Source organism: Erinaceus europaeus, chromosome 23 (genome assembly GCF_950295315.1).
Source record: "Erinaceus europaeus chromosome 23, mEriEur2.1, whole genome shotgun sequence".
NCBI lineage: Eukaryota > Metazoa > Chordata > Mammalia > Eulipotyphla > Erinaceidae > Erinaceus > Erinaceus europaeus.
Genome location: NC_080184.1, coordinates 5,055,835 through 5,076,076, shown reverse-complemented (window position 1 = coordinate 5,076,076; position 20,242 = coordinate 5,055,835). Strand labels below are relative to the sequence as shown.

At 45.6% G+C, this 20,242-nt stretch overlaps 2 protein-coding genes across 2 annotated transcripts in view; one reads left to right on the top strand and one right to left on the bottom strand.

Moving 5' to 3' along the window:
• The window catches only part of LOC103123663 (zinc finger protein 14-like), a 39,669-nt gene extending 32,961 nt beyond the window's left edge, over positions 1–6,708 (bottom strand). Inside the window, exons 1-3 of the mRNA XM_060182122.1 lie at positions 6,426–6,708; positions 5,870–5,902; positions 3,752–3,892 (exon numbers count right to left, since the gene is read on the bottom strand). The gene's annotated coding sequence lies outside the window, so the exon portion shown is untranslated. The remainder of the gene's footprint in view (positions 1–3,751; positions 3,893–5,869; positions 5,903–6,425) is intronic.
• A 286-nt stretch (positions 6,709–6,994) lies between these two features.
• The window catches only part of LOC132535588 (zinc finger protein 14-like), a 28,194-nt gene continuing 14,946 nt past the window's right edge, over positions 6,995–20,242 (top strand). Inside the window, exon 1 of the mRNA XM_060182149.1 lies at positions 6,995–7,069. The gene's annotated coding sequence lies outside the window, so the exon portion shown is untranslated. The remainder of the gene's footprint in view (positions 7,070–20,242) is intronic.

The following is a 20,242-nucleotide window of genomic DNA, read 5'->3' as shown; positions in this document are numbered from 1 at the left end:
GTGTGTAATTCTCTCAAGAAGGGTGTGTATGTGTGTGCATGTGTTTGTGTGTGGTGGTGGTGGTGGGGCAGGGGTGACTGAACCAGATAAACTTTTTACAGGGATATGATGCTATGTAACCATGAGACCTGGTCTCTTTGGGTGCGGAGAACTTTCTTCCCCAAAGCAGATACATTGCTTTGTCCGCTTTCTTTTGGAGTTTGTTTTTTGAAAATTAATAAAGTTTTTCAAAATTATGGATTCCCATAATTAGGCTTTTAAAAAATTATTTAATTTGGGAGTCGGGCAGTAGTGCAGCAGGTTAAGCGCACGTGGCACAAAGCGTTAAGGACTGGCGGGAGGATCCCGGTTCGAGCCCCTGGCTTCCCACCTTCAGGGGAGTCACTTCACAGGTGGTGAAGCAGGTCTGCAGGTGTCTATCTTTCTCTCCCCCTCTCTGTCTTCCCCTCCTCTCTCCATTTCTCTCTGTCCTATCCAGCAACAATGACATCAATAATAACTACAACAATAAAACAAGGACAACAAAAGGGAATAAATAATATAAAAAAATTAAAAAAGAAATACATTAATTCCATATAAAATTATTTAATTCATAGTTTTATTGCTACTAGCTTTATCTTTGTTGTTTTAATTACCTACCTCTAGTGATTATTTTTCTTCCCTTTTGTTCCTTTAAAAATATATATATTATTGCGCCAAGTACGCTTAACCCACTGTGCTACCGCCCGGCCCCCGATATTATTTTTGTCATTACTAGGGCTTCCCTGCTCCAGACTGACATTTCCAAATAGCAAGAGAGAGGCAGAGCCAGGGAGAGAGAGAGGAAGAGATGCCACAGCTTTCCCCTAGTGCAGTAGAGGTCAATCTTGAGCCCAGATCAGGTGCATGGCAAATTTGTAATTAGGAAGAAAAGGGAAGGGGAGCAGGTGGTGGCAGACCTGGCTAAGCGCACATGTGGCAATGTACAAGGACCCGGGTTCACAGGTGGTGAAGCAGGTCTGCAGGTGACTATCTTTCTCTCCCTCTCTCTGTCTTCCCCTTCTCTCTCCATTTCCCTCTGTCCTATGCAACAACAATGACATCAACAACAATAATAATAACTACAACAACCAAACAACAAGGGCAACAAAAGGGAAAATAAATAATAATAAAAAAATTAAAAAATATCTACTGAAGAAGAGTTTCCCAAAGTACCATTTTAGTGGCTAGATTTCGCCTTCATTCTCACCTACCTGGGTGTACGGCTGCCTACACACTTATCTCTCTAGGATGAGGTTCCTCTTTTGCACTAAAAGATTCAGCAAGACTGGCTTAGTTACCCGGAGACCTATTTTTTTTTTTTTAAGGAAGAAAAAAAAAAGTAGGAGGGCCAATATGTGTGTTACTGGAAATTGTCCGAATTCTACCCACCATTATAAACAATCAAAAAGAGAACAAGGAGGGGGCTGGGCAGTAGAGCAGGGTGTTATGTGCACGTGGCACAAAGCGCAGGGACCAGGGTAAGGATCCCAGTTGGAGCCCCCGGCTCCCTACCTGCAGGGTGTGTGTGTGTGTGTGTGGGGGGAACGTCGCTTCACAAGCGGTGAAGCAGGTCTGCAGGTGTCTATCTTTCTCCCTCTCTGTCTTCCCTCCTCTCTGGATTTCTCTGTCCTATCCAACAGCAATAACAATAACAAGGGCAACAGAATGGGAAAAAAATGGCCTCCAGGAGCAGTGGATTTGTAGTGCAGGCACACGAGCCCCAGCGATAAACTGGAAAACAAAAAAGAAAAAAAAAGTAATTTTATTCAAATCCCAAGTAGTCTGTCTATAGCTCTCCTGTCATGATTTATTTCTTTTTAAAGATTTTATGTATTTATTTATAAAGAAGATCGGAGAGAAGAGAAAGAACCAGACATCACTCTGGTACATGTGCTGCCGGGGCTTGAACTCAGAACCTCATGCATGTGTGTCCTTTGCTTTATCTACTACGCCACCTCCCGGACCACATGAAATATTTATTAGGTTGTAAACCACACATGCTTCTTTAATACTCTTTTTTTAAAAAAACTTTTTAAAAAATTTATTTCCCCTTTTGTTGCCCTTGCAGTTTTTTATTGTTGTAGTTATTATTGCTGTTGTTACAGATGTCGTTGTTGGATAGGACAGAGAGAAATGGAGAGAGGAGGGGAAGGCAGAGAGGAGGAGAGATAGACAGACACTTGCAGACCTGCTTCACCACCTGTGAGGCGACTCCCCTGCAGGTGGGGAGCCGGGGCTTGAACCAGGATCCTTCAGCAGGTCCTTGCGCTTGGTGCCATGTGCACTTAACCCATTGCGCTACCGTCTGACTCCCACTTCTTTAATATTCTAGATGACAAGGGCCTCTCTCTTTTTTAGAACCTGAGAACCTCTGGTTCATACGGCCCTTTCTCCAGTCTATCATGTTTTTCCCCCCAACAGATAGTTACATGTGAACTGAATATGAGTGCTTCCCCTAACTCATAAATATCACAGCATCTACCCTATCCCCCATAGGAATATTGGTTCATATCGATCATTCTTTGATCTGTCACCAAAGGAACATTTTCAAAAGTTCCAAGTCACTCATCAAAGCATTTTTTAATGTTTTAGTTTTTTTTTTTTTTTTTTACTTAGAGACAAATTGAAAGGGGAGAGAAATATAGAAAGAGATAAGAGAAATACCTACAGCCCTGCTTCACCGCTCATGAAGCTTTCCCCCTGCAGGTGTGGATGGACCAGAGGCTTGAACTCGGGTCCTTGTGCACTGTGATGTGTGTGCTTAACCAGGTGTGCCACTGCCTGGCCCCAAGTTAGCATTCTTTATCTAATATAGAAAGTCTTGAAAGAGAAAAAAGGCTTTGAGCTACAAGAAATGATGAAAGAAAAAAAAAAGGGAGGGAGTGGTCTGGGAGGTGGTGCAGTGGATAAAACGCTTGACTCTCACACATGTACCAGAGTGATGTCTGGTTCTTTTTCTCTCTCCTCCTCTCTTTCTCATCAATCAATAAGTAAAATCTTAAAAAAAAAAAAAAAAAAAGGGAAAGAAAGGAAGAGAGGAAGAAAAAAAAAGAAAACAAGCTATCTTTAAATATTATTAGAAAGTTTTAAGATGGTAGTTGTGTCTTTTTTTTTTTTTTTGGCAAAAATTTTTATCTTTATTTTTACTAGATAGAGACAGCCAGAAATTGAGAGGAATGGGAAGATAGGGAGAGAGACAGAGAGGCACCTGCAGTCCTGCTTCACCACTCATGAAGCTTTCCCTCTGCAGGTGGGGACTGGGGGATTGAACCCAGGACCTTGCACACTGTAACATGTGCATTCAACCAGGTGCACCACCACCTGGCCCCATAATCAATTTCCTTTTTTTAAATTTTATTTATTTTTTATATTTATTTGTTTTCCCTTTTGTTGCCCTTTTTTTATTGTTGTAGTTATTATTGTTGTTATTATTGATACTGATGTCATTGTTAGATACGACAGAGAAAAGTGGAGAGAGGAGGGGAAGACAGAGAGGGGAGAGAAAGATAGCCACCTGCAAACCTGCTTCACCGCCTGTGAAGTGACTCCCCTGCAGGTGGGGAGCCGGATCAAACCAGGATCCTAACGCCGGTCCATACGCTTCACGCCAGGTGTGCTTATCTCACTGCACCACCACCTGGCCCCATCATCAATCATCAGATGACATTAATGCATGTCATTTGGGGATAGAAAAGAAGACAAAAATCTCTGAATGGGGCAGAACACTTACTGTTGAACCTGTGGCTTCTTTCTTCTCTTTGTTCCTCGGGTGAGAGTAGGTGGAGGAATCACAGATCCATCCTGAGAAGAGATCTAGAAAGATCCCAGCACAGTCTTTCCACTTGATGATACCTCACCAGCGAGCAGGGCACTGAAATGCACAGAATTTGCAAGTTTCTGGCCCACTAATGTTTTAAGGAGAGTTTGGGAGGACAATGAACATGGGAAACAAAATGTGAGCACCCCCCCCCCCCCCCCCCCGTCTTTCTTAGTAGCCTTTCCAGTCTCCAAATTCTAATTCAGTGGTGGGAGATGTAGACTGTACTAGTCTGCCCCTCCAGATGAATGGAGTATCTTGAGAACAAAGCCTCAACTCAACTATAACATAATGCCTGTCGGTGTCATTTTAACTCAGTTTTCAGGTGATTTACCCCAGATTTTTTGGTTTTTGCTTTTAAAACCAGAGCACTGCTGAGCTTTAGTTTAGGCTTATGCTGTAAGGGATTGAATCTGGGACTTTGGAGCCGCAGGCATGAGAGTCTCTTTGCATAACCATTATGCTATCTACTCCCATCCTAAATTCTTATCTTTAAATTACTTGAAAAACTGAATTAAAATGATAATGACATTCAGAATGATAAGACAGAATCAGTAAGTGGGGGTATGGGTCATGATCTTTTGTGATTCTAATGTGGGAGCCTGTGGTTAAGAATATTATGAAGGGCCGGGTAGTAGTGCAGCAGGTTACACATGGCGCAAAGCCCAAGAACCAGCATTAAGGATCCCGGTTCGAGTCCCCAGCTCCCCACATGCAGGGAGGTCACTTCAGAGGTGGTGAAGCAGGTCTGCAGGTGTCTGTCTTTCTATCCCCGTCTTTCTCTTCCCTTCCTCTCTTGATTTCTCTCTGTCCTATCCAACAACAACATCAGCAATGACAACAACAAGGGCAACAAAAAAGGAAAAAAATGTCCTCCAGGAGCAGTGGATTCGTAGTGCAGGCACCGAGCCCTAGCAATAACTTTGGAGGCAAAAAAAAAAAAAAAGAGAGAGAGAGAGCCTGCTTCTCAATTTTTGATTTTTAAATCTATTCTTTAAAAGATTTTATTTATTCATGAGAAAGATAGCAGAAAGAGAAAGGACCAAATATCACTCTGGTACATGTGCCACCTTAAGGACCACTCAAGCTTTGATTTAATTTTAATTTTTAAAAATATTTTCCCTTTTGTTGCCCTTGTTTTTTTTTTCCCCACTGTTGTTGTAGTTATTATTGTTGATATTGATGTTGTTGTTAGATAGGACAGAGAGAAATGGAGAGAGGAGGGGAAGACAGAGGCGATGAGAGAAAGACAAACACCTGTAGACCTGCTTCACCGCTGGTGAAGCGACTCCCCTGCAGGTGGGGAGCCAGGGACTCCAACCAGGGTCCTTACACCGGTCCTTGCACTTTGCACCATGTGCACTTAACCTGCTGTGCTACTGCCCGACTCCCTCAAGCTTTAATTTCAAACTGCCCTCCCTTACGTGTGATTTGACAGATTAGCAGTGGAATCCAGACGCTGACATCTTACAGATTCCCTGTTGGGAATGCCCAGAAGCCTGGAGGTGATGCAGCAGGTTAAGCGCAGGTGGCACAAAGCGCAAGGACAGGCGTAAGGATCCCGGTTCCAGCCACCTGCAGGGGAGTCGCTTCACAGGCGGTGAGGTAGGTCTGCAGGTGTCTGTCTTTCTCTCCCCCTCCTCTCTCCATTTCTCTCTGTCCTTTCCAACAACAACGACATCAATAACAATGATGATGATAAACAAGGGCAACAAAAGGGGAAAAATAAAAATAAAAATATTTTATAAAATGCCCATGTTGAGCGGGGAAGCAATTACAGAAGCCAGACCTTCCACCTTCTGCATCGCTGCACAATGACCTTGGGCCCATAAAGAATAGGAAAGCTCTGGGTGGGGGAGTGGGATACAGAGTTCTGGTGGTGGGAATTGTGTGGAGTTGTACCCTTCTTATCCTATGGTTTAGTCAATTTTTTCATTTTTTAAATAAAAAAATAACTAAATAGGAAAAAAAATTAAAAGAACATAAACAGCATTAGGCATGAGAGCCAACAGATTCCAGTGACTGACTTACCTTTCTTCTTTATCAAGACCATTTTCTTCTTTCCTAAGAAGAAGAAAAAAATGGGGGGGGGGGCAAAAGACTTTCTTATTATACACTGACTGAAACCCTGTGTCCTAATGAAGACCAAACAATCAACCAGCTTCCCCACTAGACACAGCTGGAGGCTTGCAAGGGTGCTGACTTGCTCAGTGCTCGGTCCTCAACCCGATCATCTTGCCAGGGATTCTTTTTAAGTCTTTTTTTTTTTTTCTCCTCGGCCTCCCAACCCAGACTAAAAATCTTGACTCCCAACCCTGACACCCTCACGCAGGGCTGGAAAGCACCTCTGTGTCCCTGGGAGAATCGGGTTGGGATGCAGAGAAAACCAATGCTGGAGGCTGACAGCATAGTCTGTGGTCAGAATACCCACCAGGGGGAACAAACCCAGGTCTGGGGGGCCTCCAGAGGCAATGAGGAGCAGGCTGCAGGGAGATCTCTGGCCTTAGAAGCTGCTTCCAGCTCCTTTGCAGCAAACCCTCCAACATCCCAGCCCCCGGGGGGTGGAGGGTGGGGGCACCGCACTCACCATCTTCAAGCTCACGCTCCTGTCTCTCCGCAGGATTATTATTTTTTTTTTTCTTTCTCTTCCAGAGTCGGGGGCGGGGAGAGAGAGAGAATGCAGGACAGCTGGTGGTTCAGGATTGCTTTGATCTGCCTCGCTTCACAATTTGTGGGTTTTTAATTGCTGGCGCTTCTAGCGGATGTCTAAGCTGCAAGGGACCCTCCGCCATTCCTGGCTTGAACTGTCCTCCGCACACACCCTCTTTAGAAGCCGATTGGACAGCCCTCCTGCCATTCTCACAGCCCTGATTGTGATTGGCGACTGTTTGAGGGGGGCGAGGTACCCTGGAACCTGTTTCCGGCTGTGATGCGATGAGGATCGTCCAATAAGAATATGGATCCTATGTGAGTGGCAAGCACGTCGTCCAATCAGTGTCTTGTCTGGCGCTCTGGCCAATCCAGGTGACCGATGGGTGGTGCTGGAAAGGAGAAATAAGGCCCTCCAGGAAGTAGCCTTGTCAATGTCCCAGTGCTTGAGTGGGTCATCCTTTTGTTGGGGGGGGGGGGGGGGACGGGGGTGGGGAAGGCTGCTTCTCTCCTCTTGCCTCTGGGTGATTTGCGGGGATGCTTCTGTGAATCCGAGACCGGAAAGGTTGGAGAGGAATGTGAGTCGCCTGCGATGAGTCTGTAAGGGGTTGCATCAGACCTGGTCGATGCTGCGGGAAGCAGCCATGCAGTCAGGTGGAAAGGGTTGCATCAGACCTGGTCGATGCTGCGGGAAGCAGCCATGCAGCTAGGTGGGAAGGGTTGCATCAGACCAGGTAGATGCTGCAGGAAGCAGCCATGCAGTCAGGTGGAAAGGGTTGCATCAGACCTGATAGATGCTGCAGGAAGCAGCCATGCAGTCAGGTGGAAAGGGTTGCATCAGACCGGGTAGATGCTGCAGGAAGCAGCCATGCAGTCAGGTGGAAAGGGTTGCATCAGACCGGGTAGATGCTGCAGGAAGCAGCCATGCAGTCAGGTGGAAAGGGTTGCATCAGACCGGGTAGATGTTGCTGGAAGCAGCCATGCAGCCGGGGTCTCTCCTGCCTGGCCCCCACCACCATCCCCACCTTCGCCCATGAGGTGGGCACCCTATGCAGGACTTGCCCTGATCACCCCTTGAAGGGAGTCCTGAACTCAATCTGCATCAGGGTGGTCTCCACCATTTATAACTCCAGACCTCTCCTCTGCAGGACTGTGGTTTGGGGGGGGGGGGTTGCCTCTGGGTCTAGTCCCATCCTTGAGATCTGGACCCTGGTTGGGGGACCAAGCAAAGAATGAATGACACCCCTGGGTGCAATAGCTAGGCTTGGGGTTCAATGTGACCTGTCAGCACCCTGCAGCCCCCCCCCCCCCACTAGCCAGCTGTGTCCTGAGGAGCCCTGATGATTCTGCCTTCATTGGATCCTATAGTTTCTGTAAATATCAACTAAGGGGTTCTTTACATTTTTTAATTTTTAATTTTTTTCTCTGACAGATTTATGCTTCTTTTAAAAATCGTTTAAATTATCTTTATTTATTAGGTAGACAGCCAGATAGTCAAGATGGGAGGAGGTGATAGAGAGAGACAGACACCTGCAGCCCTGCTTCACCACTTGTGAAGCTTTCCCCTGTTGCAGGTGGGGACCAGGGGCTCGAACCCAGGTCCTTGTGCATGGTGATATGTGTGCTCAACTAAGGTGCGCTATCGCCCAGCCCAGGCCTGGATTGTTTCCCAATATACTTGTTGGGGGTGGGGTGGGGGGTGACACACAAGATGTTCCACACTCTAAAGTGACTGAACAGGAAGGGATGGTTGAGAAGGGTTGGTGAAATTAGTGACTCTCCAGGGAGGTGTGTACAGATGTGACATACACCATTGATTATTTTTCCCAAAGTACTGATCAGCTCTGGTTCAAGAGAGTTTTTACGAATAATCATCTATATTTTCTCTCATGGCATTTTGGTTCTGTTTTGTTTGTTTTGGGGTTTGGTTTTAGTACATGTGCTACCATCTGTTTGCAATTCAAACCTTGGAATACGAGTTTTTTGCTTGTTTGTTTTTATTAGTGATTTGATAATGTTTTATGAAATTATATTTCAGGAGTATGATTTTTTTTATTTAACTTTTTTTTTTTTTTTTGCCTCCAGGGGCTCAGTGCCTGCACGATGAATCCACTGCTCCTGATGGCCTTCCCCCCCCCCCCTTTTGTTGCCCTTGTTGTGTAGCCTTGTTGTGGTTATTGTTGTTGTTGATGTCATTCGTTGTTGGATAGGACAGAGAGAAATGGAGAGAGGAGGGGAAGACAGAGAGGGGGAGAGAAAGATAGACACCTGCAGACCTGCTTCACCACCTGTGAAGTGACTCCCCTGCAGGTGGGGAGCCAGGGGCTTGAACCTGGATCCTAACGCCTGTTCCTGTACCTTGTGCCATGTGCGCTTAACCCGCTGCGCTACCGCCCGACCCCCTATTTAATTTTTTATTTATAGAAAGGAAACATTGACTAAACCATAGGATAAGAGGGGTACAACTCCACACCAGAACTCTGTATTCCACCCCTTCCCCCGATAGCTTTCCTATTCTTTATCCCTCTGGACCCAAGGTCATTGTGGGATGCAGAAAGTTGAAGGTCTGGCTTCTGTAGTTGCTTCCTCACTAAACATGGGTATTGACAGGTCAATCCATACTCCCAGCCTGTCTCTCTCTTTCCCTAGTGGGGAAGGGCTCTGGGGAAGCAGAGCTCCAGGACACATTGGTGGGGTTGTCTGTCCAGGGAAGTCTGGTCAGCATCATGCTAGCATGTGGAACCTGGTGGCTGAAAAGAAAATTAACATAGCCAAACAAAATGTTGAACAATCCTGGACCTAAAGGCTGGAATAGTGCAGATGAAGAGTTGGGAGGCCCCTCCATTTTGTAGATAGCTAGTAGGCATATTTTAATTATATTCCAAAGGGCCTGTGGCTATACTAGTGTTTTGTTTGTTTGTTTGTTTGTTTTTGCATAAGCCTGAAATCTGATATTCAGGTGGGTCCTAATTGTTGTCTGGGGAGGTGATGTCATGGCTGGAAAAAGGACTAGAAAGCTGCATCAGGGAAGAGAGTAGCTCCCAAATATGGGAAAGGTGTATAAATATTGTTGACTGTAAACCCCATCAATTTGATGTGCTCTGGGGCCCATATTCAGTTTAGGAGCCTATGTGACCTCTGCATCACTGTAGATCTGAGCTCACATTCTGTGGTCATGAGTAGGAACATTCCAAGCTGCCCCAATATCAGGACCCATCTCCCTCAGGTGTAGCATAGAGTATGTTGTCCAGCCTCCTTTCAGAGGGTGGAACATTCTCTACTGTTCTTGATCCAAGTTGAGGGCAAGGTCCTATGGGGGCCCACAAAGGGGCCCATTGTGTTGTTCCTGATAGGAATAACTGGTAACCATGGAGAGAGGGGTTTATTTGAGGTCTAGGCCCATCATGTCTGTTTGGGAATCTCAGGACTCCCCGAATAGGGCCCAGCTGATGGGGTGGCCTGATAGTGACTAAAGAGTCATTGTTAAAGTATGCCAGTCTCTTGCCCTTATTCAGCTTTTGCTGTCCTTGTTTTGATGAGGTTGGCTTTGGGATGAGTGAGGGAAGTGTAATAGGAAGTAGGTGAGGAGGGTATCTAAGTCTAAGTAGACACTATTTCATTATGAACTTTTTAGTGACTCACTACAGACTATTGTATATTTTTGCAAGTGTCTCTCTGTCTCTCTATTTTCTCCTCCTCCTCTCCACCACTTTGCAATAACACCTACTGCAGGTGGGGAGCCAGGGGCTCGAACCGGCATGCTTCTGAGGTCCTTGCATTTCATGCTATGTGCTCTTAACCCAGTGAGCCACCGTCTGGCCACCTATCCTTCAACCTTTATCTGTGAAATATGGTGGGGTTCTGGGGAGGGCCGGAGATAGTCTGCGAAGAGTGTTGGAATCATCTAGACAGAAAGCTCCAAGCAAAGTCATGCTGGCAAAAAAGAAACTTTGACTGATATATAAGCTTAGCTCATTACAAAAGTTTCTTATGTCTCAAAACTTTTACCTCAATCCGGGCCTTCTGTGCAGGTTGAAGCTTTCTGGATTAATGACTTGGAGCTATTGAAAGTGTTCCCTAAGGGGCCTGGTGGTGGCATACCTGGTTAAGTGCATGGTACAATGAGCAAGGACCTGAGGACATCAGGATGATTTTGTTCTGAGAGTTGGTCCTGGTCTTTCTCCACCTGATTTTTCCTGGGCACTAATGTCCTGTGGGATCTCTCCTGTGTGTGTTCTGCCATAATGATGGTGTTCATAAAGGTTGGTGACTTTTTTTTTCTTTTGCCTCCAGGGTTATTGCTGGGGTTCAGTGCCTGCACCGTGAATCTACTGTTCCTGGAGGCCATTCCCCTCCCCCTTTGGTTGCCCTTGGTGCTTTAGCCTTTTTGTGGTTATTATTGTTATTGTTGATGTCGTTCGTTGTTGGATAGGAGAGAAATGGAGAGAGGAGGGGAAGACAGAGGGGGAGAGAAAGACAGACACCTGCAGACCTGCTTCACTGCCTGTGAAGTGACTCCCCTGCAGGCGAGGAGCCGGGGGCTTGAACCAGGATCCTTATTCCCGTCCTTGTGCTTCGCGCCACGTGTGCTTAACCCGCTGTGTTACCGCCCAACTCCCCACTGTGGGATGTGGGGGTTCTTAGCCCTACCCCCACCCTTGTTTTTCAATTCATGTATTTCGGTAGAGACCAAAGCACGTCTCACTCACAGGTGTAATGGTTGCTAAGGTCAAACCTGGAGCTCAGGCGTGCCTGGCTCACTTCTGCGCCATGGGTCCCAGCCATGTGGTCCTGAATGCCACAGTCTCCTCATGTGCAATGACTGAGTAGTATTCCACAGAGTGTTCTACAACCTCAGTATTCATTGATTTTCTTGTGCCCACTTAGGTCGACTCCATAGTTGAGCAGCTGTGACTAGGGCAGATAGGAACATAGCAGTGCTGCTAGCTGTTTACATTTGGTAGTTTCATGTCCTTCCAATATATGCCCCAGAAGGTGAAAAACAAGACTAGAAGGGAGAACACAAAGAGGCATGGGCGGTAGTGCAGCGGGTTAAGCTCAGGTGACTGCAAAGCGCAAGGACCATCCTAAGGATCCTGGTTCGAGCCCGGCTCCCCACCTGCAGGGGAGTGCGTCGTCACAGGCGGTGAAGCAGGTCTGCAGGTGTCTGCCTTTCTCTCCCCCTCTCTGTCCTCCCCCTCCAGTCTCCATTTCTCTCTGTCCTATCCAACAACAATGACAGCAATAACAACTGCAACAACGATAAAAAGAACAACAAGGGCAACAAAAGAGAAAGAAAAAAAAGAACTTGGACTGGAGTTGGTGTATTCCACCAATGTAAAAGACTCTGGGGTGGGTTGGCGGAGAGTTCAGGTCCTGGAACAGGATGGCAGAGGAGGACCTAGTGGGGGTTGAATTGTCATGTGGAAAACTGGGAAATATATATATATATATATTCCTATATATATATTCCCTTTTTGTTGTCCTTGTTGTTTTATTGTTGTAGTTATTATTGATGTCATTGTTGTTGGATAGGACAGAGAGAAATGGAGATAGGAGGGGAAGACAGAGAGGGGGAGAGAAAGACAGACACCTGCAGACCTGGCTTCACCACCTGGGAAGCGACTTCCCTGCAGGTAGGGATCCGGGGGCTCGAACTGGGATTCTTACGCCGGTCCTTGCACTTTGTGCCACCTGAACTTAACCCGCTGCACTACCAGCCGACTCCCATGGAAAACTGGGGAATCTTACGCACGTATAAACTTATTGTATTTTGCTGCTGAATGTAAACTATTCATCCCCCAATAAAGAAAATTCAAAAAAATAAATAAAAGAAAAGTAATATATGTCCCTAGAAATCTTCCAGGATAATAAAGTTTTTTTTAAAAAATTATTTTGTAGTTGTTGGCTTTTTAGCCCTAGAAGCTGTCATTTTTATTTTATTTTAATGGTTTTGCAGTATAGATACTTGCAGTGTTATTTGTGCACATGGAGACCTTTCTCTGGTGACCAGAGCTTCTGTCTCCTTGACAACATTAAGTGGACTTGTCAGTTCATTTGAGTCACAACCTTTTTTTTATTTTTATTTTTTGTATTATCTTTATTTATTCGATAGAGACAACCCAAAATCAAGAGGGAAGGTGGAGATAGAGAGGGAGAGAGACCCCGTCCTCATAATATAGTGGTGAGTATCCCCCCGTGTCATGCGAGAGACCGGGGTTCAATTCGCCGACGGGGAGGGTAGCTTATTGGGTGGGTGTATAACATAATGGTTCTGAAAAGAAATTCATCCCTGAGGGCTCTCAACTCCCAGGTTCAATCCCCCACACCACCATAAGCTAGAGCTGAGCAGTTCTCTGGTAAAAAAAAAAAAAAAGAAAAAAGAAAAAAGATAGAGGGAGAGAGACAGAGAGACACCTGCCGCCCTGACTTCACCACTTGTGAAGCTTTCCCCCTGCAGGTGGTGACTGGGGACTTGAACCCTGGTCCTTGCACTGTTGTAACATGTGCACTCAAAGCCCTTCCTTGTGAGATAAGGTGATTTGTACAGTTTTTATTCTTTTCCCCCACCCTCCCCCCATTTTTAATGATTTACTTGTTAGAGAGAGAAAAGACAGAGAACCAGAGCGTCACTCTAACATGTGTAATGTCAGGGGTTGTATTCAGTCTCCCATGTTTGAAATCCCAGCGCTGTAACCACAGAGCCATGAGTCTTTCCACTCTCTTGCGTTAATGGGGAGGGGACAATGAGTGAACAAGCATGCCTGTGATTGCCTGGAAATAGTTTCCAAGCCTACTTGATCCCTGCTCCTTCTAGGGGAATGATACTCAACTAGGAAAAGTCGACACCCTAAGCCTGAGGATATATTTAATTCTATGAAGGGGAGTCCCCCCCCAAAAAAATATAGGTAAGCATGTTACTTATCTGTTTTGATTGCAGTATTGTCTCATTGTTTTGGTATTCCTTTTTTTTTTTTTCCCCTTTGAACTCTTTCCAATCAATATTACAGTGTATAAATTCCAGTCCCATGAACTCTTAAGTTGCCTGGCTTGTTTGAGAACATAGTTCAGCCTTAGACATTTGTAGCACCAGTGATCTAACTGGGACCTCTTACCTATAAGTCCCGTGTGAGACTGTTTTGCTGTCTCCCTGTTCCTACAACTAAATGTCTTTCGATTCATTGAGATGACGTGGGGTGAGATAATTATGGAACTGAGTAGAATTCAGTGTGGGTGCTATTTCAGATTTTGTGCTCTTCTGGTGAGGCTTTCAGGATGTGATGTGAGCTTATCGATATTCTCTTTTATTGGTTTGAAACGATTCAGAACTTAAGTAAATCATTCTATTCTTACTACATCTCAGACCTTATTTCAAGCCTGTAGTAAACTGCACTGCTCATTCTAGAACATGTATTTAGCGGATAAAACTACAGAGGCAAGAATATTAGAATCCTTTTCTTTTTTCTTTTTCCCTTTTTTTTTTCTCTAGAAGTTATACTAACTGTGCAACAGAGGAGAGAGAATTAGAATATATAGTGCCCAGGATCAAACCCATGACCTCATGCTTCTGAGTCTAGTACATTATCCACTGATAATGATAAGAATTCACTGGCAACCTTGTTTTTCCTTAGAAAATATTTTCTGCAGGGGGAAAGGGGGGGGCGCATCAGGCATTGACACACCTGGTAAAGCACAAAGGACCCAGATTCAAACTCTTCATGCAGGGCAAAAACTTTCTGAGTGGTGCAGTAGTGCTGTGGGTTTCTCTGTCTCTCTATCTCCCCGTTGCCTCTCAGTTTCTCTCTGTGTCTCTATCCAAAATCAATAAAATACAAAGAAAAAGATTTTGTAAATTAAACATGGTCAGTTTTTTTTTTTTCCCTCCCGGGTTATTGCTGGGGCTCGGTGCCTGCACTATGAACACCAACCCCCTTGTACACGTTTTTATTCATTTATTCTCTGAAGTGGGAATGGCAGAGAAGAGACACAACACAGCTCAGCCACTCTTGAAGTTCCCTTTAGAGGTACCCGAGGTGCTCCTGTATGTCGGGGATCAAATTCAGGACCTCACTCTGAGGAAGATACCCTAGGTGCTTTATGAAATGAGGCCTGAGGCTGTTCTTTCCACTTGAACTTAATATTTGAATGAGAAAGAAGAGACCAGAGCTCTGCTCAGCTCTGGCTGATGGTGGTTGCTGGGGCTTGAACCTGGGACCTCAGATCCTTGGGCATGAAAAAGTTTTTGCATAGCCATTCTGCTGTCTCCCCAGCCTGGTACTTGAACTATAAACCTACACTTATCCTGAACCTTCAGAACTCTTTGCCTTAACGTTTTGCTCATGGCAGCCATTGTGCTAAACCACCCTCCAACAGTGAGCAGGAAAGGTTTGAAACTGATCACAAATGAAAATTTAGGAACATCTTTGCCACATGTTTGACACCATTTTCCCCTGGGTTTAAAAAAAAAGGGGAGGGGGGAGTCGGGTGGTAGCACAGCGGGTTAAGGTGCCAGGACCCATTTAAGGATCCCGGTTTGAGTCCCCGGCTCCCCAGCTGCAGGGGAGTCGCTTCCCAGGCGGTGAAGCAGGTCTGCAGGTGTCTGTCTTTCTCTCCCCCTCTCTGTCTTCCCCTCCTCTCTCCATTTCACTCTGTCCTATCCAACAACGACGACAACAATAATAAATACAACAGTAAAACAGCAAGGGCAACAAAAGGGAATAAATAAATATTAAAAAAAAAACCATGTGCAAAGCTCAAGAACCCGCCTCAGGATCCTGGTTCGAGCCCCCGGCTCCCCACCTGCAGGGGCGTTGCTTCCCAGGCGGTGAAGCAGGTCTGCAAGTATCTCTCTTTCTCTCCCCCTCTCTATCTTCCCCTCCGCTCTCCATTTCTGCCTGTCCTATCCAACAATGATGACAACAATAAAACAACAGGGGCAACAAAAGGGAATAAATAAATAAATAAATATTAAAAATAAATAAATAAACAAAATGTTGCCTACAGTAAGGGCCCCGTGGTGGCCCACCTGATTGAGCAAGCATTACAAAGGCCCAGTTTCGAGCTCTGGATCCCCACCTGCAGGGGGGAAAGCTTTGCAAGTGACTTGCAGGTGTCTCTCTGCCTCTCTCCCTCTCTTATCATCCTCTTCCCCCTCAATTTCTGGCAGTCCCTATAGAATAAGTAAAGATGATTTTAAAAAATTAAAAATATCGGGCGGGGGTAGTCGAGCGGTAGCGCAGCGGGTTAAGCGCATGTGACGCAAAGCGCAAAGACCGGTGGAAGGATCCGGGTTCGAGCTCCGGCTCCCCACTTGCAGGGAAGTCGCTTCCCAGGCGGTGAAGCAGGTCTGCAGGTGTCTTTCTCTCCCCATCTCTGTCTTCCCCTCCTCTCTCCATTTTTCTCTATCCTATCTAACAACGACGACATCAATCATAACTACAACAATAAAACAACAAGGGCAACAAAAGGGAATAAAGTAAAAAAAATTAAATTAAAAAAAATATCGGGCGGGGGTTAGATAGCATAATGGTTATGCAAAGAGATTCTCGTGTCTGAGGTTCCAAAGTTCCAGGTTCAATCCCTCCATACCACCACAAGCCAGAGCTGAGCAGTGCTCTGGTAAAATAAATAAATATAGATAGATAAATAAATAATATTTGTTACTTACATGAGTCTAGTGTGTGGCCCCGTTCCATAGAGTTCTCAAAATTCTGAGATAAATCATATGGGCCAGGACGTAGTTACCACCTGCACGCTGGTGCGTCCTGCTATATACTCTTGCTCTAGGAGCCAGAAGTAGGACACGTGGAGACAGGAGTGCTCTCCCTCTCAAAGGAGCCAAAGTGGTCAGCTCTGTGCTCCCTGAGACATACTCCTCTGCGCTGGGACTCAGCTCAGCAGATGGGTAGCATCTCTGTTTCCATGGGAACCTGCTGACCAGAATCTTGGTGATGGTGATGCAAGGGGTTTCCTCACAATCCTGGGTGGGGCCCTCTGGTTAGAGGGGGCGAGCTGGGTAGAGCAGAGCTTGCAGCTGGTGGAAGAAGGAGCTGGAACCACGGCCAGCTTAAATTCTCAGGGCAGGTGAAGGGAGGTGAGTGGAGCCATGGGGGGTAGTCAGAGACACTGGGGGGGGGGGTGACTGGGATGGAGCAGGACAGTGGAGAGTCCTGCTCAGTTGGGACATCACTCCAGGTACCAGCCCCTCCTCCTGTTCCATCTCTGAGGTCTCAGTTCCAGAGTCTTCCATTCCCTGTTTCTCCTGTCAGGGGTTAATATTGAAAACAGCAGTGATCTCATTGCTGTTAGGACTTGCCGTTCTCTCGATAACTAGTGATTCTGAACATCTTTTAATAATAGCTATGGCCGTTTCAGTGTTTTTTGGGGTGAAGAGACTGATATGTTTCCACTTCTTTCTTTGTTAAAAAGTATTTATTTATGAAATGGAAACACTGACAAAAAACCATAGGATAAGAGGGGTACAACTCCACACACTTCCCACCACCTGAACTCCATATCCCATCCCATCCCCTGATAGCTTTCCTATTCTTTAACCCTCTAGGAGTATGAACCCAGGGTCATTATGGGGTGCAGAAGGTGGAAGGTCTGGCTTCTGTAATTGCTTCCCCGCTGAACATGGGTGTTGACAGGTTGATCCATACTCCCAGCCTGTCTCTCTCTTTCCCTAGTAGGGCAGAGCTCTGGGGAAGCGGGGCTTCAGGACACATTGGTGGGGTTGTCTGTCCAGGGAAGTCTGGTTGGCATCATGCTTCCCTATATTTTTTTATCCCTCAGAGTGTGGACCAACGATTCTATGGGGTCAGAAGGTGGGAGGTCTGGCTTCTGTAACTGCTTTTCTGCTGGACATGGGCATTGGCAGGTGGATCCATATTCTCCGCTTGCCTCTCTCTTTCCCTAGTGGGGCAGAGCTCTGGGGAAGCAGGGCTCCAAGACACATTGGTGAGGTTGTCTGCCCTGGGAAGTCTAGTTGGCATCATGGTAGCATCTGGAACCTGGTGGCTGAAAAAGAGGTAAGATATAAAGCAGAAGAAATTGTTGACTAATTATGAACCTAAAGGGTGGAATATTGCCCCTTTGAATAGACCTGCAATATGTATTTATTTTTACACTTAGAGTCAAAGATTAAATGAAAGAGATATAGCACCAAAGTTTCCTCCAAGGTGGTAGAGGCCAGGCTCGAACCCAGGTCGTACACATGGGAAAGCAGTGCCCTTTCCAAGTGGGCTATTTCATCAAGCCCTCCTAGTATTGGTTCTATTTTACAAATACACACACACACACACACACACACACACACACACACACACACACACACACACGACTTGGACTTCTACTTCAAATCGCAAAAATGCTTTTTTTTTTCTATTTATAAAATGGAAGTATTGATAAGACCATTGGATAAGAGGGGTACAATTCTACACTATTCCCAGCATCAGGACTCCGTATCCCATCCCCTCCCCTGATAGCTTTCCTATTCTTTAACCCTCCGGGAGTATGGACTCAGGGTCATTATGGGATGCAGAAGGTGGAAAGTCTGGCTTCTGTAATTGCTTCTCTGCTGAACATGGGCAGAAAAATGCTATTTCAAATGAAAGAGCTTTGGAAGTGTTGCCTGAAGTCCCACCACTATACAAGTGAGTGAAGCCCAGAAATGCCCTCACTTTGGGGCTAGAATCCTTGCATTTATTTATCTACTTCTTTTATTATTATTATTTGTGATTTAATATTGATTTATAAAATTATGAGATAATAGGGCTATAGTTCTGAACCTTGCCGAACACCAAAAATCTTTGGATCCCCACTCCCTCCATTGTAAGTTACCAGGCTCCAGATGCTACCAGGATGCCAATCGGACCTCCCTGGGCAGACGACCCCACCAATGTGTCCTGGAACCCTGCTTTCCTAGAGCCCTGCTTCACTTGGGAAAGAGAGAAACAGACTGGGAGTATGGATCAACCTGCCAGGGAAGGGGATGTACTGACCTCTTCTGAGGGTCCTGAACCCAGAGCCCTCCATCAGCAGTGGGTGGGCTCCCCATTTTTGACCCTACCATATTCTGTGCTGGGCCTGGGGTGTGGAGACACAGGGTCTGGTCCCATCCCGAGGGGGTTGGGGTGATGTCTTGGGTTCTGGATTCAGGTTCTGTGTTTGGGATGAAGGAGCAAGAAAGACTTTATAACCCCAGACAGGAGGTGTCTGCAGCCCTCAGCTATGCCCAGTGGGGTCCTGATTTGTTCTTTTAAAAAAGATATTTATTTATTTATTAATGAGAAAGATAGGAGGAGAGAGAGAAGGAATCAGACATCACTCTGGTACATGTGCTGCCAGGGATTGAACTCAGGACCTCATGCTTGAGAGTCCAATGCTTTATCCATTGTGCCACCCCCCCACTTTTTTTAATGTTTATTCATTCCCTTTTGTTGCCTTTTTATTGTTGTAGTTATTATTGTTGTTGTTATTGATGTCATCATTGTTGGATAGAACAGAAAGAAATGGAGAGCGGAGAGGAAGAAAAAGATAGACATCTGCAGACTTACTTCACCGCTTGTGAAGCGACTCCCCTACAGGTGGGGAGCTGGGGCTCGAACCGGGATCCTTACGCTGGTCCTTGCACTTTGTGCCACCTGCGCTTAACCTGCTGTGCTACTGCCCAACTCCCGAAATATAGATTTTATAGAGAATGGAGAGAGTTCCTGCTGTCTTGGGAGTTTAAGAAGGCAAAAATATAATTATTTTATATGTTATTTTATTTATTCATTTATTTATTTTTACCAGAACACTGCTCAGTTCTGGTTCATGGCAGTGTGTGGGATTGAACCTGGGACACTGGAGCTTCAAGCATGAGAGTCTCTTTGTATAACCACTATGCTATCTACCCCCACCCCTGTTTTAAAATTATAATGACTCTCTAATATGGTATTCAGAGATGTGACGATGCAGGGTCCTTTTTCCCCAGTGACTGACAAACTGTGATCAGATGTCATTTTTTTATTTTTAGATTTTATTTATGAGAGAGAAAGGTAGAACCAGAACGTCACTCAGGTACATGTGATACTTAAGATCAGACATTCCTCACGCTTGAGAGTCCCAACACTTTCTTCATGGTGCTACCTGCTGTGTTGCTGTTATGTTTACATCTGTCTTTTCAATTGAAGTAACTTGAAGCCAATACATTTTTATTTTATTTATTTAATCTATTCTAATAGAGACTCAGAAATTGAGAGGCAGTATAGAGGGGTGTGTGTGCGTGTGTGCGTGTGTGTGTGTGAGAGAGAGAGAGAGAGAGAGAGAGAGAAACTTAACAGTACTGCTTCACTTGTGAATCTTCCCACCCTGAAGGTGGGGACTGGGACCTTGAACTGGGGTCTTTGCACACACTGTAACATGTGTGCTCTGCCCAGAGGCACCCCCCTCCCCAGGACCCTAAATTGTTATTTTAATTATTATTTTTTTTCCCCCAAGAACTTCTCCATTAGATTTATAATGATCCAGGCACTGAATTCAATCTGGGAACCTCAATCACAGACATGGAAATCTTTTTGCAGGACCACTGTGCTATCTCCCTGACGGATGGTCAGATTTTTTATGCCGTGATGGGCGGCGGTGTGACTGGAACAGGCCAGATGTGTTGAGTTCTAATTGACTAAGAAGACCGTAAACGGACCCTCACATCCCCTTCCGCTGCTTTTATCCTTGTGCAAAAGGTAGAAGCAGCAGTTCTGTGGGTTTTCATGC